Genomic DNA, 17,377 nt, shown 5'->3' with positions numbered 1-17,377 from the left:
ACAAAGGCTTTTCAAAAGATGACAAACCTTATTTTCTGGATTAGGCATTCCAGGGGGCAGTTCCATATACACTTCTTCTTGTAAATCACCATGTAAGAATGCGTTGTTGACATCCAATTGATGAAGATGCCAGTTCTTAATTGTAGCTATAGCAAGTAATAGTCTAATAGAAGTCATCTTTGCAACAGGAGAAAAAGTATCAAAGAAATCCAATAGTCCTTTGCCACTAATGTAGCCTTGTGCCTTTCTATGCTTCCATCAGCTTTATATTTTACTCTGAATACCCATTTACAACCAATAGTCTATTTTTTTTTTAGGTAGAGTAACAAGGTTCCAAGTTTTGTTTAACTCCAAAGCATCAATTTCATTTTTCATAGCTTGTTGCCATTCAGGAAATTATGCAGCTTGTTTATAGGTTTTAGGTTCTGGACAGTTTGATATTGAAGCAAGAAAAGCTCTATGAGAATTGGATAGTCTACTAGCAGATAAGAGAGATGAGATAGGGTATGGGTTACCTTTAGAACCATCTTTAGAAGAAGTGAGAGGTGTTGCATTTAAAGAAACATTGTTGCAATAGTAGTCATTTAAAAAACTGGGTTTCTGTCTAACTCGAGAAGATTTTCTTTTGTTTGGACTATTGTTAGGTTGATCATGAGTTATGGAGATAGTTGGATGATTGAGCTTAAATATTACATATTTGATATATTTAAAACCAATGTATTTTAATTGCTTCGTGACATTATTATTGGTTTTAAATAGAAAAATGGTTAATAAGCATAAATACAAATTGTGATTTTTAATTGATTAATAACATGTTTATGCTTAATTTTATAACTATGATTTAATTGGGCAATATTTCATCACATATATAACATATTTCTGATAATCTAATTTTTATTTTAATTTATGTTTGAGTGTTATTTTTATCTCCTTATTTTCAGCTTAAATAAAATTCACATGGGATCTGGTTGAAACATTTGACCAAAAGCACATGCTAATTGAGAGGAAATACAAAGAAACATGCAGAAGATAAAACAAAGAGAAGGAAGGAGGCGGTGTACTTGGGTAGCTAAAAAAAAAACACAAAGATGACTTTGAACGTAAAATAATTTTCGGCGAGAATGAATCACGGAGGCAAGTTGAAAGTGTAAGAAGAAAATGGTTTTTGGTGGACAGCACATGCAACGTTAAAGTCATATAAGGGGGCTGAATTACGGTGAAGGTTTGAAAAGGAAAAGAAAAGAAGCTGCATCTAAGGAAAGTGGACGAAAAGGAAGAAATGTGAGGCTGGTTTTCGGTTGATTTTGATGTTTATGGGGAGAAATGAATTCAAACATGAATAAAAAAAAGACCAAAGTCGGTGGATTATTATTGATTATTTTGAGAAGGTGTCGGTCGGTTTCATTGGGGGGAATATATTTTTCTGAGCGAATGGATGTGGGAGAGGTCCTAAACCATTAGGCGGCGAGATTATTTTGATTTTCCTGGCTCTATTCTTGGATGTTTGAGTTGAGGGACGTCTGGCATTTTTCTTTGTCCAGATTTTTGGAGGAGTGTTGTTTTTATTTTGACGGGGAGGAAAAATAGAGTTGGGTAGAGAGAGAAACTAGGAGATGCTGGAGCTATTTTTGGGCAGTGTATTATTTTTTCTGAGGTCTTGGATAGAGATGAAAGGGGGAAACAGAGGGTTGGATTTTACGGATAGGGGAGTGTTTATTTTTCTGTTATGGTGAGATGGCGCGGGAGAGAATTTTGGGCTGAGAGGAAAAAAAAAATGCAGGAACTTAGTCTTCAAGGGCGAAGAGCAAGAAAGGATGCACTGCAGCTGGGGAGAGATTGATTTTTCTGGTGCTGGGTCTGGGATGTAACTCGCAACGCTGGGGGACTTACGGACGGGTGTTTCCTTACTTTTCAAGAGGATGGTTTCAATTTGAGGGAGTTTTTAGCTCTATCTTCTCTGCATCTTTGTTCTCTTTAGAGGGTTATTTTTCTAGTGTTGATTTGTGTGTTTTATTTTAGTTTTGTAATGGAGAATATTTCTTTGATTTATAAAGCACTTGTGATGAACATGGTTGGCTAAATTCTAGTACTAAGGTTAGAGGTGAAGTTTAATGATTTAAACATTGTTTTCGGATTAATATTTGAATTTATTTTGTGAGCTTGATCGATTGAAGGATTTTTTTATTGGATATTTTGATTATCTATATATTTATCTTGATTCATTGTGATTTTTGAATATAATGAATGCTTGAGGAATTCCTGTGATATTCAAATAGATTTGTGAATGTTTTAATTATCAATCGTTCATGCTCAACCATTAGTGACTATTTTTCTTGACCGTAAATGTTAAATCTTCCAACTAAATGGAATCATTATTCTAGTTTAATTGAAATAATTTGATCGGAAACAATATTCTAAATTATTAGACAAATCCTCGAAACCTTAGTCTTTCTCCATATCAATTCATTTTATCATTTTCGTTTTATTCAGTTATTTCAAAAATCTCCATCTCATGAATCTTATTTTATATTCGATCACACTTTTCTTTTATTATTTTCTTTTCATTTGTTTGAATTTATTTTATTTATCACATAAGTCAATCCTTGTGGATTCGACCATGTGAGGTACTACAACACCTATATACTTGCAGGTAAAACTGTACTAAATTTTTGGTTCATTTGTGTGAGTCATAGCTTAGGCGCAACATTGGATCAATGTTTAGTATAGGTTCATTGATAGACAAAGTTAAATCACTCTAGTTAGGAATAATAGCTAGAATTTTAGAGTAATAGTATGTACTATATGAATTTTCTGTGATAGGAAACAGAAAGGAATGAGTATGAAAATCTGTAGGGACTTCTTTAAATGGGAAAATATTTTCATGTAACATTCCTTGAAATGAAAATCTTATTGCTATTGAGATCCATGATGGATATCCAAGGAAAACACATTTTGTAGCTCTTGGGTCAAATTTTTGTCTATGATGTTGCAATGTAGATGCAAAACAAAGGCAGCCAAAAACCTTTAAATGAGAAAATTTTGGTATTTTGTTAAACAATATTTGATAAGGTGTTTTATTATTGAGAAGTGGGGTGGGAATTCTATTTATTATGAGCAGCAGCTAGTACACAATCACTCCAAAAGGACAAGGGGATATTAGCTTGAAACATTAAGGCTCGAGCTACGCTAATTAAGTATTGATGTTTCCTTTCAACTACTCCATTTTGTTGTGGAGTTTTTACACAACTTCTTTGGTGTAAAATTCCATTTTCATGATAAAAATCATTGATGAAAAATTCTGGTCCATTATCAAACCTTATTATTTTGACAGGTTTGTTAACCCGAGTTGTAATCATGTTGCAAAAATTATGGATTGTAAAAGAAACTTCAGACTTGGTTTTAAGCATATAAACCCAAGTGCATTTTGAAAAATCATCAACAATTGTTAAGAAGAATTTTAAACCCGAGTAAGAAATTGTTGCAAATGGACCCCAAATATCAAAATGTATCAAATCAAAAGTTTTATTAGAATTGCTATGAGATACAACAAAGGGTAACTTTCTTTGTTTTGCTAATGGACATACAGCACAAACATTTTGACAATTGATAGAGATTGAAGGATCTAATTGATTAAGGAGAAGCAATCTAGAAGGGATGCATAGCCAAATTTGTAATGCCAGATATCTAGAGAATTTTGTGAAATAATAGAAGCTAAAAGGGCTAAGTTAGACTTAAATGTGTTGCAGGGAGAAGCCTTAGGATCATCTTGTTGTAAAATGTACAGCCCATGTTTCTCAAATGCAATCACAATCATCTTCTTCAGGGATTGGTCCTGTAAAAGGCAGTGAGAATGAGAAAAGGATAAGCAAAGATTAGAACATTTAGTAAGCTTAGAAATATATAACAGATTAATAGAAAAAGAAGGCACACATAGTACCTTTGATAAGAATATTTGATTGGAGAGATAGATTGAGCCAATATGAGTGGCTGGAACTTTTTGACCATTAGGTAGGTTTATTGAAGTATCAATATTTTTGGGGGGCAAGCAGTATAATAGTGGTGAACAAATCATATGATCTGTTGCACCAGTGTCGAGAATCCATTGATAATTGGATTTTTGAGTAAATGAAGATGTAAATGAAGTAGGATTATAAGAGGCATTACTAGAAAAATTTGATGATGTAACAAGATTACAAGCTAAAGGGATATTCTGAACATTTGTAGAAGATTGAGAAGGATTGGCAAGAGCTATGAGTTTATTAATCTCTTCAGCATTTAAAGAAAATCTTGGTTCCTCATTGTTGGTTTGATCACAGACCTCAGTTGAAATGGCATTATGAGTAGAGTAAATTCGTTTCCCTTTTGGTCCAGCCCACCCAGGGGGATAACCATGAAGCTGGAAGCATTTTTCAATGGTATGTCCATTGTATCCACAATATGTGTAATGAAGTGAAGCTTTCTAGGATTTTTCTTTTGAGAACCGATATGAAGAAGTTGCTGGATTTGATTGCTTTACCATCAATGCATGTGTTTTAGTAGGAACTGAATTACTAAGCTGTCTTTGACTCTCTTCTTGAAGCAACAGAGAAAACACTTTGGCTATGGTTGGTAATGGGACAGCAAGAAGTAGTTGGCTTCTAACAGAAGCATAGGAGTCATTCAAGCCAACAAGAAACTTCAAAACATAATCAGATTGTTGTCTTTGCATCAAGAAAGTAAAAATATTACATGTGCAAGATGACATTTTCCCACATTTACAAGTAGGAAATGGGCAACAGCTTACATATTCATCCCAAAGTGTTTTGAAGGCACTAAAATATTCAGTGATTGAAGAAGAAACTTGATTTATGCAAGTCAAGGATTCTTCAAGGTGAAACACTCTTGGCCCATCACTGCTAAAATATCGAGTCTTCAATTCATTCAAAAGATCCAAAGCTGAAGTGACATACAACAAACTGTTTCTGATCTCCTTAGAAATTGAGTTAATCAACCAAGAAAGCACTAAGTTGTTTGCACGTAACCAAGCTGTGTGTGCAATAGTTCAAGTTGTAGGAGGTGAAGTAATCGAACCATCAAGAAATGCAACTTTATTCTTGACTGTCAAAGCTATAACAATTGAATGACTCCAAGCAACATAGTTGTCCATTGAAAAACTCTTAGCCTAGAAGAGCACTTGGGTTATCATTGGAATGAAGGTAATAAGGCCTAGAAGAATCATCTGATGGATTGATGATTGGAGGAACTGTAGAACTTTCAGAGGACATTTCAAGAATCGCAAAGAAAACACAGATTTTACAGAACTGTGTAAAGAATTGTAAAGATTTTACAAGATCTTGAAAGAAGATCGTGTAGTGCAAAAAGATCAAGCTCCAAAAATGTTTGCGGAATTTCTAAACTGATACATGTTGAGAACTTGATAAAAGAAAGATAGGAAAATAGAAAGCTGGAAAATGGAAAGAAAAAGGATGAAAAACTATCGTATCTTGTATTGAAAATGAATTGAATTGAATTGATACAAGTGCTTTACATGTACTTATATAGAAATGAAACTAAGAACAGAAAATAACTATCAATTTTCAAGGCTCATTCTCTATTTTACCCTTTTCATCTTTTGACTTTAATTCCATATCTTCTATTTTTGAGGCTATACTCCAACAAGAACGAGTCTGCAGACAACGTAGGTTCAATGTGAGTTGTGCTACGGTCACCAGCAGGTATTCACAGTGCATATGGGGAATTGAAACGATACCATACATTATGATAGTAATTTTATGATTTTATGTGACTTATGATAAAATCTATGTTTTGATGCTTAAAATAAAAACGTGTCATCTGTAAAAAAATGTGCATCAAAGTTTTTCTGAAAATGTTGAGAAATCTTAACGGAAGACAAAAACTAATTTTTCTGCATAACATGCATTTCATATTTATCATTCATCATGCATAATTTATCTTTGTGCACATTGATTGTCTAACTTATTGACATTTCAAGTAAATATTACCCCCTGTGGACCTATCATTCCATTCGGAATGATAGAAGTTGTGTTAGGAGTTGATGAAAATGGACCCAATGGACCAGTGGATCTAGATGATTGAAGAGGAACCAGATCTCAACAGTAGACTTGTTCTCATTTCGATGTTTTTAGGCCTAACTCTTCATGATTTAGAGCGTATAAAGCAACTAATTTAGACTTGGAGACTTTTAATATTAAGTATTTGGTGAACCAAGATCAAACTACCTTATGATCTGAACTCATGACTATTATGAATAATATTTCACCCTTATTTCACTACTATTATTGGATATTGCTATATACATTTTTAAGATTCATTGCATATTACATATCATGAAGGGGGGATATGTAACCTTGTGTTGCATATCCTGATCACCCTCTAAGTCTCTGTTCCATCCCAAGCAGAGGTTTGGGACGTCACAATGAATATTGTATTTTTTTTTCTTACATACATTTAGTTAAAAAAGTAATTAGTTGTTTATAACTTCAGTTATTTCTTGCATAAAATTTAATTTTCCATTTTGATATATTTTTATTATTATGGATAATGTCTTGGATATATATGTACAAAACAGTTCTCGGATACGTCTCGGTTGGCCAATCAGTCATACTTCATGTGACCAACATCTAGTTTTTCTCTCGATTAGTCACGAGTCTCACCTTTGTATTTTAAATCTCGAAGTTGTGTTTTAAATTTAGCAGATTGATTTTAAAACGAGCCGACTATTTTAAAATCCTCAAAATATTTAAAATGTCCAAAATTATTTTAAATAGGGTATTTTTAATACATTCAATGAAGCCTAATTTTCAAGTAAAGCTCTTTATATTTTGTAGCCCTGAAATAGTATAGTTTTAGAAAATCATTTTTTAAATGATTTTATTTCTTTAGGAATATTAATATGTATTCATAATTTTATTTTATGTTGAAAACTCTATTTATTTAGATGGATTTATTTCTCTTAAAAATATTTGGTAAACTTTATCATTTAATTTCATGATGAAAGATTATTATTTTTAGATCAATAAAACAAAGTTGAATTTTTAAATATAGTCTCATTTCATTTTAGTTTCATTCTTTACTTCTTTTATTTGGTTTATTTCATTATCTTTGTGTTTAATCTCCATCGTTGGATCTAAATTAGGGACCTCTAGATATATGTGATAATCTGTTTCTTCTTTAATTATGAGCTTTGATCTACGTCCTGAGCCTCGTTCTATATGCCGTACCTCGATAGTGTGTTTTAAAAGATATCCAGTGGATTTCAAAGTAATATAAATATTTTAAAACTTACGAGTATTTTAAATATTCTGAAAATATTTATATATGAGATATTTCTAGTATTATTAGATAAGTTTGTTTTAAAATAACACAATTATAATATTTTGATGAGCTCTAAAAATATTATAATTGTGGATAATTATTTAAATTAAATATTTTAAGTCATTCTAAAATATTAAGAGATTTAACTTTACATTCAAAACTCTAAATTAATTTAAATGATTTTATTCTCTTTGAGTAATTAAAGATACTTCATCATTTCAAAAAATGATGAAGGAATATTATTTTATAAACTTTAGTTTATAAAATAATATTCTATCTTAATTCCTCTCAGTATTTATTTTAAATACAATACTTACGTGTTTTTAAATCAGTGTTTAAACTCATCGTTAGATCATTTTGAGGATCCTGAAACGAAAGACTTGGATTAAATATCCAAGCCCCTCTTTCTTCCTCCTCACTTTTCTCTTCTCTCTCTCTCTCTCTCTCTCTCTCTCTCTCTCTCTCTCAACCCGATGTACGTTACACTCTTCATCACCGTGCAACTCCTTGCTCCTCCAGCCGACATGCCTCACCTCCACCACCGGCGTGTTCCCCTCCCATCGGCAGCTCAACCCCACCGATGGTGAGTTACACCGGCAGCTCTCTCTCTCCCTTTCTCCCTCCAACCAAATGGGTTTGAAAACCCATTTATCAGCTCCTACCACCACCATTCAACTTCCCCACTTCAGGAGCTTCCCTTCCATAGTCTCCATCCCACCCACCTCTCTCTCTCTCTCTCTCTCTCTCTCTCTCTCTCTCTCTCTCTCTCTCTCTCTCTCTCTCTCTCTCCACTGAGCTACCTCACGCACGGATCGTTTCATGCACGGCTTCACCGTGCGCAAATCCTAACGCTGCCATGCGTGGCCAGCTGAGCCACCAGGCTCCACCACCATGCTTCCTAGCTACCAAGGAACCACCAGCACCCTTCCACCTCCCCCACGAGCCCTTCTCTCTCTACCCGAAATGGGTTTCTCTTGGCTTAGATCCAACACTGACGGCCCTAGCGCAGCCATGCTCCACCTCCTTTGCCACCAAGCACCTCCACCAACCTCCCTATACCTCCCCCTAGCTTCTCACGAAGTTTCATAGCCTTCCTCCACCTCAAGCACCCTCCCTCTCTTTCGGATACACTGTTCATGGAGTGATGCCGCTGTGCTCCACCATCTCAAACCATCATGAGGCCACCTTCAGCCTTTCCAAGACCACGCCTAGCTATTCTCAAGCCCAAACCGCCACTTTACGTGGTGTTAATCGCCATGTATGACTCCTCCGACACTTTGATCATGACGGGTAGTGAGCGACATACGGGTTATCCCGTCAATGGTATAACCCTCTATCCTTCATTATTTAGGATATGTGTTAGTTAGTTGACAGGTTGTGGACTGTGCTGTTGGTATTGTGGAGTTTGTTGTGGAGTTGTGAAGTGAAGTGTAGCTGCGAAGTGTTGGGCTTGACTGTGTAGTGTTGTGAACTGTGTTGTGAAGTATGGATGTGAGGTATATGCCGCAGTTGTGATGCGGCATGGGGTGTAAAGATGGTACACGTGGAGTGTACGTCGTGTAGTGCAGCGACGCACTGTGTGATGTGTGCCATAGTGATGTGTGGTGTGAGTGGAAGAGAGTACACGTGGCGTGTACTCTGTGTTGTGTAGCGACGCACCGTGTGATGTGCGTCGTGATAAATAAGTGATGGAAGAAAGGTAGTACGCATGGTGCGTACTCCATGTCGTGTAGCGATGCACTGTGAGGCATGTATCATGGTGATGTGTGTCATAGTATGGATGGAAGAGAGTTCACGTGAGTGTACTCTGTGCTATGTCGTGATACACTAAACGGCGTGTCACGAAGGGTTGGATGGCATGGCTGAGAAGCATAGAGTGTCTGAGCAGTTTTGGGAACTGTGTAATAGTGTCCCGAAATAGCTGTGACATGGCCTGTAATCCGAGGTGACGAGTGTCACCTTGTGGTTGACTTATGGCTAAGAGTATGTGTGAAGTGGTGGAAAAGTATCAGAGAGTGCAGTGGAAGCATGACGGGCATCGTGTTGTAACTCGAGAATCGGTCTAGAGCTACATGAAGTGATAGAGGTGCATTTGTAGGTGCATTTGTGGAATTTGTGGATGTAGTCCTCTTGTCAAGTGTTGGGATGAACTTGTACAGGGCCGGGAAGTAGGAAAGTCCTATCGACTAGGTCTGAGCAAGTTCGTATTGAAGTATGGAGTTTGTTTATACAAGCGAGCGTTCATTAGAATTATAAGTTGGTCTTACGTGATAAAAGGTATAAGATATATGTGTCTCTGGCGAGACATGTGTACTAGACAGGTTTACTATATGTAATGGATAATCTATCCTCAGCATGGTTACATGGTGTTTTAGCTCCAGAGTTGGCTTGTATTCATGTAGCTCGTCTGGATGGGAACGAGGATTGAGTATGGGCTAGGATTCGTGAAGGTAGTAATGGGTAAATTGTCTAGAATTGTGATGCGTGACTTAATCAGTCTGAGTCATGCATCAGAATGTGGAAATAGAAGAATGAGACAAAGGTCTAGTGTCTTAACCCTAAGGTGAGTCACGGAGGATCACTTTAAGGAATAAGACTCCAAAGGTTTTAGCATAGTAAATGTTATGTAAGAGCCCAGGTATGGAAGAAGAGTGTTCCAAGTGAGGCATAGTTCTATTTTTAGTATAGTTACTTATGCATTAGATAGAAAATGATGTAAGGTTATGTGTATGCATGTAGGTTGCCATCTGACACGCACACGAATGGACTGCATGGAATTAGTAAGGACTCCACTAATAGGCAACCTTTTCCAATACACAAATGTAAATCATATATGATTTTTTTTATTTTTTATCTTTTATTTCCTTTATTTTTTATTTTTATTTTCTATTTGTTATTTTTTGATCCTTGGCTTGTCCCTTTTCTCATTTAATTCACTTAAGATTTCTTCCTAAGCCATTAGAATATGGTTCATTAGAGTCCCAAACAGCCGAAGTATAAATCAACAAATAATGACCTAATGTAGTCTTTCTAGACATTCCGGGCATGTGTTGTGTGTGTTTTAACAAAACTTTAACATATTTTCCTTGGTTTAACAACTAAATAAAATGGATAAGTCCCTCTTTTGACATATACTCATATTTGTACTACATTTCACATGTTTCATGACCTTAACAAATCATTTTTCAGTTCACTTTCCAGCATGTAAAATTCAGAAATAGGGAATTCAATCTGCTTTGAACTCATTACTAGCACTCCCCCAAGGTGGACCAACATATGTGTAAGGCATGCAAACAGAAAAATAAATTCTCTTCCAACCCCCAACTAGATTGTAGCAATGTCCTCAATGATGCAAGAGAAATGAAAGAATTTACACAAAGAGAGCAGTTAAAGAGCAAAATAGCTATAAGAAGAACCAAATAGGAAAAGAAAAATTGGAGGTAAGAGGGAAAGGAAGTACCTAGACAGCTTTGAAAGGAATGCAGCAAAAATAAAAAATAAAAACTGAAAAACAAAAGAAAACAATGAAAAGAAATGGATAGATCAAAAAACATTAATTAGGATCAAGTAAATGTAGAGTAGATTCCTCAGGTGCAAAGTTAGAAATAAAAGGCTTGAGCCTTTGACCATTAACCTTAAAAGCATTTCCATTTTGAGGATTGACAACCTCAATAGCACCATGAGCAAAACTGTTTTAACTAAATAGGGGCCACTTCATCGGGATCTTAACTTGCCAGGGAATAAATGAAGTCGAGAGTTGTAGAGTAAAACTTGATGATTAGGTTCAAATGATTTTCTTTGAATATGCTTATCATGAAAATATTTCATACGTTCCTTGGACAGCTTAGAATTATCATAAGCATCCCTCCTAAGTTCCTCTAATTTAGAAAAATGTAATTTCCTCAATGATCCAGCTTGACCAAGATCAACATTAAACCTTTTGATGGCCCAAAATGCATGGTGTTCAAGCTCAACAGGGAGGTGACAAGCCTTACCATAGATTAACCGATAAGGAGGCATGCCCAAAACAGTTTTATATGCAGTCCTATATGGCCATAATGCATCGGTTAATTTCGAAGACCAATCCTTTCGGTTTGGACTCACAGTTTTTTCCAAAATGGTCTTAATTTTCCTATTGGCAAGTTCATAGTTTTCCTATTTGCAAGTTCAACTTGGCCATTCATCTGAGAGTGATATGGGGTAGAAACTTTGTGGTGAATGAGGGCAGCAAAGAGCTTGTTGCAAAAATGGGTGCCATTATCACTTATGATGACCTTAGGCATGCCAAATCTAACAAAGATATTTTCCTTAAAAAATTTAAGCACCATCCTATGGTCATTTGTTTTACATGGTATGGCTTCAACCCATTTTGAAACATAATCAACGGCCACTAAGATATACAAATAACCAAAAGAGGAAGGAAATTGCCTTATAAAATCAATTCCCCAGCAATCACAAATCTCAATGATCAAAATGGGTTGTAAAGGCATCATGTTCTTTTTAGTGACAACACCTAATTTCTGACATGACTCACAAGTTTTGTAGAAACTATATGCATCTTTAAACATATGATGCCAATAAAAATTACTTTGTAAAATTTTTGCAACTGTTTTATATGTAGAAAAATGACCCCCACATGCCTCACTATGGCAAAAAGAAAGGACAACTTGTATTTTAGGATCAGGCACACACTTTCTAATAATTTGATAAGAATAGTGTTTAAACAAATATGGATCATCATAAAAGAACAATTTCACCTCATGCATGAATTTTCGTATATCTTGAGCACTCCAATGAGGTGGGGTTTGTCCTATTACCAACAAATTAACTATATCAGCAAACCAAGACAAATTCTCAACTAACATAAGTTGTTCATCAGGAAAAGAGTCAAGAATAGGTGTCGATTGTTCAGTTTCAGCAATTGTGAGCCTAGACAAATGGTCAGCTACCACATTCTCCACTCCTTTCTTGTCCTTGATGATAATGTTGAACTCCTAGAGTACAAGTATCTATCTAATCAACCTTGGTTTTGTATTTTTCTTTGTCAATAAATATTTGAGAGCTGCATGGTCAGTAAAGATGACTATAGGAGAACCACAAATATATGCACGAAACTTCTTTAAAGCAAATACCACAGCAAGTAATTCATTTTCAATAGTAGAATAATTTTTTTGAGCAGAATTTAAAGTTGTACTTGCATAGTAAATGACATACGGAATTTTGCCTCTACGTTGTCCAAGAACAGCTCCTATAGCAAAATTGCTTGCATCACACATGATTTCAAAAGAAAGTGAGCAATCAGGAGATTGAAGAATAGGAGCAGTGGTTAGCAAAGTTTTAAGCCGAAAAAAAGCTTTTTGACACTCAGGTGTCCAATCAAAATTTACACCATTCATCAATAATTTACATAGAGGCTTAGAAGTAGAGCTAAAGTCCTTAATAAATATCTTATAAAAACCCGCGTGCCCAAGAAAAGATCTAATGTCTTTTATTTACTTAGGTGTAGGAAGTTTAGAAATCAAACAATTTCAACACCTCATTTTTAACCACTTCCTTCATCGTGAGATTCAACCTTCTTTGCATTTCTCTAAAAGGTTTTGCATCATCTGCTAAATAAATCCTATGGGTACAATCCAAGGGACTTATACCCTTTATATCAGCCATTGTCCACCCAATGGACTTTTTATGCTTTTTAAGGATATCTAACAATTTATCTTCTTGTTCACTAGTTAAGTGAGAAGAAATTACCATAGGGAAGGTGATTTGTGGTCCTATGAATGCATACTTTAGCTCTAATGGAAGAGGTTTGAGGTCCAAAGTTGGGGATTGCTCCTCTGAAGGCTTGAGAGTTGATGACTTGATGTCAAGGGTGGTAGTTGCTGAAATTTTGGCCTCCATGGTGGTGTAACTTGCTAACCTATTGAGGAAACAAGAGATGAGTCATTAATATTATCAAATATTTTCAAATCTTCTTCAAATTCCTCTAAAGAATCAATAAATTGAAACTAAGGTACAAAATTTTCATCAATGAAATTTTCCAGCAAATTTACTTCATGAACTTCCTCAACTTCTTGCAGTTGTCTGCAAAGATTGAAAATATTTAGCTTCAAAGTCATGTTTCCAAAACTCAACTTTAAAACTCCACTTCTACAATTTATGAGAGCATTAGAAGTAGCCAAGAAGGATCTTCCTAAGATAACAGGTGCTTGGAAAGTAGAATGAGTAGTCAATTGCATATCAAGTACCACAAAGTCTATCAGATAGTAGAATTTGGCTTTGGTTCAGGATTTTTCAGTAGTTGTTGGGAGCTAACGAAGGAGGATATAGTTGAGGCTACAAAGGAGTTTTTATCGAGGATCCCTTTGCCAAAGGTTCAAGAGCCAAAAAGTTTCGATAAGTTTTGGCCTATTAGTTTATGTTCGGTCATCTATAAAATTTTCTATAAGATCTTGGTTCATCGATTGATGAAGTTTCTTCCGTTGATGGTCTCACAAGAACAAGGCGCCTTTATTCTGGGGTGAAGTATCTTTGAGAATATTACATTGGCGCAGGAGATGGTTCATTCATTGAATAAAAAAAACAAATTGTGGCAACCTTATGGTCAAGATGGATATGTCCAAAGCCTATGATCGGGTTGATTGGAATTTTATTTTACACATTCTTGAGTGCTTCGGATTTTCTTCTCATGTTTGTGGTTTAGTGGGTAATTGTATGCACTCACAATGGTTTTTGATTAGAATGAATAGGTTGTACAAGGGTTTTTTCCAATCGACCAGGGGGCTTTGTTAAGGAGATCCTCTATCTCCATATTTATTTATCATTATGGAGGAAGTTTTGTCTCAGGTTTTGAAAAGAAATTTTGAGAGTGGAAGGATTAAGGCTTTTTCTCATATGTCGGGGGAGTCTTTGATTTGTCACCTCCTTTATGTTGATGATCTTTTGATCTCTCTTAATGGGGAGAAGCGATCCTTACGAAGGCTAATTGAGGTATTGGGATGCTAAGAGAGGTGGTCTAGCCAGTTAGTAAGTAAGGAAAAATCGGCGTTGCTTTTCTCTAACCATATCACAAGGGAAAGAAGAATCGGATTGAAGAGATTATCCGGTTTTGTGGAAGGAAAATTCCCGATGTTTTATCTAGGTGTTTCACTTGTGGTGGGGTGGCTAAAGGTGTGGGACTTGGAGCCTTTAGTTGATAAAATTAGGTGCAAAGTGGCTAGTTGGAAGTATAAGTTGCTTTTGCAAGGGGGTCGTCTTATGCTCCTTAGACACGTTCTATCGAGCATGGCTATGCACCTTCTTTCGGTGCTCAATATTTCAAAAGTGGTGCATCGCAAGATTAATTCCATGTTATCATCCTTCTTTTGGGGTGCTTTGGATGGTCATCAAAAAAGGAAGTGGCGTTCGTGGGCTCGTTTATGTAAACCAATCGGAGAAGGGTGTTTGAGTTTGTAGAACTCGTTGGAGGTTCAAAGGGCCCTCCATATGAAGTTCACATGGCATTTTTTGTCTGACGATAGTCTATGGAAAAAATAATTTCATGCCAAATACGTGAAGAAGTGTCATGTGGTATTGGCTAGCAGCAATGGTTCCTGTTTCTAGAAATCGATAATGGGAGTTTTGCCAGAGGTATTGGATAATGTTCGGCTATTGGTTGAGGAGCGTAGGGCTGATTATGGTTTGATTGTGGCTCTCTAGTGGACTACTTAGTCTTCCTGATAACATGGATAGGAATCTAGCCTCTAAGTATCAAAGATTTATGAGTTGAGAACAAATGGGACAGAGACAAGTTAGTGGAGCTAAAGGGCGTTGCTAAAACAGAGGAGATAATGGCTTGAGCATCAGGTAGATGCGGCAAGGATATCCTGCTGTGGATGCTAAGTAAAGATGGAACGTTCTCCTTAGCATCCGCTTGGGAACATATCAGAGTCAAAGCACCTAAAGCTCTTGAAATGGCATGGATTTGGCATGGTTTGCTACCAAAAAAATTGTATGTGTGTGTTTGGAAAGCTCAGTATAATTGCTTGCTAATTGATGAAAATATTTGTCATGTCGGTATCTCGCTAGCTTCCAAATGTAATTGATGTGCTTCAGGGCAAGAGGAAATGTGAGATCATGTGTTGAGCTCCAGCGACTTTGCAAGTTAGTTGTGGGCTCTTGTGGAGGCTGCGTTGGGGATTCAGATAGTGCAGCATTCTTGGCGGTCGAGAGTTTCTTAGTGTGGTCTTTTGCAAAACAGTCTTCTACACGAGGTGTTCTCCTTGGCATCATACCATGTGTGATCACGTGGAGTCTTTGGATTCGTAGATGTAAGGCATGAATGGAGAGAAGACAGGAAACTATGGAAGACGTTTGGCTTGCAGTAAGACATGGCTTAGAAGCACTTCGGAAAGAATGAAGATAGGGGGACTAGTTTCTAGTGTGGATTTGGCAACATTTGAAGCACTAGATGTTGGCTGTACGCTGTTGCTACACGTAATCCTCTGCTCGTAAAATGGAAGAGACCTATAGCTAGAAGAGTGAAGTTGAATGCAGACGGTAGCTGTAGAGGCAATCCGGGGAGGATGAGTGGAGGGGGAGTAATACGTGATTGTGAGGGAAATTTTTTAGTTGCTTACTCAAAATAGTTTGATCATGGCACTAATATAGAAGTCGAGTTAAGGGCATTGACTGAAGGAATAAAGCTATGTAAAGATTTGGGTTTGATGCAAGTTGAGATTGAATGTGATTCAAAAATTGTGGTCTAGTGGGTACAAGCCAAACGTTGTACACTTTGGTATTTGTGGGATTTATGGGAGGAGTTTCTCGCTGCAACTAATGGCATCTCCTTCTCTATCTCTCATCAATTTAGAGAAGGGAATATGGTAGCTGACTTTTTGGCACAAAATGGAGAGGCAAGGTGTAGCAAGAGGTATGAGGTATTTGAATGGCTTCCTAAGGAGCTAAAGGGAATTTTACAGTTGAAGAGGTTGGGTTTGCCTTATATTCTCATATAGTCTAGGAGGTTTCTATGGTTTTATTTGGTTTTCTTTGGTTTTTATGATTGTTGAGGTTGGAGGTGTATTGGGGATTGAGTAGGTTTTTTGTTTTTAATTTTTTATTTTCATTTGTTTACACAGTTTTCCTTTGTCATAAGTGATGATTTTTTTAATAAATTGGGAGGGGGTCACTTTTGTGGAGCTCCCGAACTACTCCCTTTGCCTACGTACACTTCTTCAAGTTTGGGGATACACCCAACGAGTTTCATTGTTCCCATTTGGCTATGGATGCCTTATGAACTAATATATGGAAATTCAGAATCTCCAAGCATGCTACGTGCGTCATAATGTAGGTTTGCAACCCGGTCTGAAATCGTTCCACCCTCATGGCTTCTATATAAATAAGGTGAGGAGAAAACCTTTCCAACTCCATAAATTTGGCATAATACTGTTTCATTGTCAGATTCCCTTGGATCAAGTTAGTGTAGTCCTTTGATCTCTACTTTCTTATAATCTCTGAAAAATACTGGTTGTCAAATTATTTCTTAAACCTTTTCTATGAAATGCTTCCCATGGCTCCTATCTCCCTGGTAAGGAGTTACCTCTGGGTATCCCACCATAGAGCTACTTCTCCTTGGAGTGGGTAGCTCGCATATAGCACCTTCTAATGCTCTTTGCTTCTACACACTTCAAGCATCCTCTTTATGTCGGATATCCACCTTTACGTCCTTGCCAATCCCTTGTTCCCAAAGAATCCTGGATAACTATGAGCTAGAAATCGCTTCTACGTACATCCCCTGCCTTCCTCCCTCCCTAGGAGGCCATTTTTAACCCCCGTGGTATGGTTGTGCATGTCTGCGGTTAACCAAGTAGAACCTACCATTGTCCATAACCAGGGTGATGCACTTAGAATAGATAACACTATTCTATCTCATGGAGGGGCTAGAGGCCACTATTATGTCCCGTAACAGGGCCAAAGTCACTATTATGTCCTATGACAGGGTCGGAGGTCACTATTATGTCCTGTGACAAGGCTGGAGACCACTATTGTCACACGTGGTAGGACC

This window comes from Carya illinoinensis, chromosome 11 (genome assembly GCF_018687715.1).
Source record: "Carya illinoinensis cultivar Pawnee chromosome 11, C.illinoinensisPawnee_v1, whole genome shotgun sequence".
Classification (NCBI taxonomy): domain Eukaryota; kingdom Viridiplantae; phylum Streptophyta; class Magnoliopsida; order Fagales; family Juglandaceae; genus Carya; species Carya illinoinensis.
This window is presented reverse-complemented; position numbering follows the sequence as displayed.